General features: G+C 38.3%; 1 protein-coding gene across 2 annotated transcripts in view; it reads left to right on the top strand.

Annotated features, from left to right (window-relative positions):
- Positions 1-1,263: 1,263 nt before the first annotated feature.
- LOC107758240 (transmembrane protein 91-like) overlaps positions 1,264-2,114 on the top strand; it is a 28,532-nt gene continuing 27,681 nt past the window's right edge. For both annotated transcript variants that reach the window (XM_016575928.1, XM_016575929.1), the window contains exon 1: positions 1,264-1,832. The gene's annotated coding sequence lies outside the window, so the exon portion shown is untranslated. The remainder of the gene's footprint in view (positions 1,833-2,114) is intronic.

Genomic DNA, 2,114 nt, shown 5'->3' on the forward strand with positions numbered 1-2,114 from the left:
CCCCCCCCCCCTCTTCTGTGTCCACCTTGTTGAAAACATTCAGCTCATTTCAATTTGTTAGCAAAGAATGTAATTTATCTTAAAATGACTTAAATACCCTAGATTTAATAAACCTATATTTAAACCTATTAAATTCAGCTTTGATCACAGGAATAAATTACATTTTAATAAAAAATATTTCACAATATTACTGTTTTTGCTGTATTTTGGGTCAAATAAATGAAGGCTTGGTGAGCAGAAGATACTTCTTTAAAAAACATTAAAAAATCTTACTGATCAAAACCTTTTGACTAGTAGTGTATTATTAAAACACAATTTCTAAAGTGCCTAAATGTCAAAATTAGTACAATATATTTGTTGAAAAAGTCTAATACACTATTGAATTATTAGGATGTTAGCCTATGAGTAGGCTATTACTTTTGTGTTGCTGTCTGCTCTAGCTCCCTCCCTCCCTGTACAATAAATCCATGTGAATATCTGTCTCTGCTAAATTTGTTAATGTAGCTTTACAATCGATATTGATGTCCTTTAGCACAGCATTCTGAATGATGATAATAATGGGGTGCTACTGATAGCCTATTAGCAGTTTAATACTCAACTATGTTAATAAAGACAAAACATTATAACAGCGCTGCCAGTCAAGACTAACCAATTTATGATTTATTATCGAATGAAAAAATTTACTTTGGTACATTCAGAAGGCATAAATATAAAATATTATTAATAATAATAATAACTAAAAAACAACAACAACAACAACAACAGGACAGCGGGCCAAATCAGCCGCCAGGCCACCGGGAGCACCGGGAGAATGCCAGTCCGGGCCTGGCAGGAATACACTGTACAAACACGCCAGCAAACACAACCAGGCTCTAGGACCCTGCAGCACTCTGATGCTCTACGAAGAGAGGGGCGAAAGTGGGGGGTGGAGTGGAGCGCAAAAAGACAGTGGAGGAGGGAAAGAGAGATGTGGAGAGAAAAGAGGAGAGGAAGATGCAAGGATCCGCTTCGCTGCTGTAGTTTGAAAGTCTTGCCAAGGGGACTTAGAAGAGCATTGGTGGTATAAATACCCAGCATAGACAGGATTAAAAGAGCAACTACTGACTCCATCAGAGAGGTGTGAAGTGAGAGAGACAAGCAGAGAGAGAGAGAGAGAGAGAGAGAGACACTGTACAAACACGCCAGCAAACACAACCAGGCTCTAGGACCCTGCAGCACTCTGATGCTCTACGAAGAGAGGGGCGAAAGTGGGGGGTGGAGTGGAGCGCAAAAAGACAGTGGAGGAGGGAAAGAGAGATGTGGAGAGAAAAGAGGAGAGGAAGATGCAAGGATCCGCTTCGCTGCTGTAGTTTGAAAGTCTTGCCAAGGGGACTTAGAAGAGCATTGGTGGTATAAATACCCAGCATAGACAGGATTAAAAGAGCAACTACTGACTCCATCAGAGAGGTGTGAAGTGAGAGAGAGACAAGCAGAGAGAGAGAGAGAGAGAGAGAGAATAAAGTGTAAGCATCAGGAGCGGTGTGTACTGCAGTGTGTCTGTACACACGCAAACAGGAGCTCGCTTTACTACAACACTCAACTTGGGAGACAAGAACTGTCACTTCTCAACCAGCGTCAAGTGAACTCTTTCACTCGAACACCATCCTGTCCTTCTCTCTCTCCTTCAGACACGCTCGTACACACAAATGGAGAATATGTCTTGGTGCTGAAGTATTGCTAAAGTTCATACTGGGCCACTGGATTCATCTGTTTTGCTCTACTGGTCCATCCAGTCCCACTGGACACGCACCCACATACAGACACCATCACAGAGTTCAGGATCAGTGGAAGAGGTAGGTTTTGCTTTTATCTTTTGTGAGAAAAATACATTTTAATATTTTTATTTTTAAGTAGTAGTAGTATTAATAATAATAATAATAATTATTATTATTTATATTAACATTATTAATATTTTTAATTTTAAACAAACATTTCATTTTTATAATATTTTTTTAAATGAAACAATATTTAAAAAATGTAATTTTATATGTACATACTGTATGTAAATAATATTTAAAACATTGTAATATATATGCATAGTATAACACACACACACACACACACACATATATATA

This window comes from Sinocyclocheilus rhinocerous, unplaced genomic scaffold (genome assembly GCF_001515625.1).
Source record: "Sinocyclocheilus rhinocerous isolate Xijiao unplaced genomic scaffold, SAMN03320098_v1.1 scaffold23, whole genome shotgun sequence".
Classification (NCBI taxonomy): Eukaryota; Metazoa; Chordata; class Actinopteri; order Cypriniformes; family Cyprinidae; genus Sinocyclocheilus; species Sinocyclocheilus rhinocerous.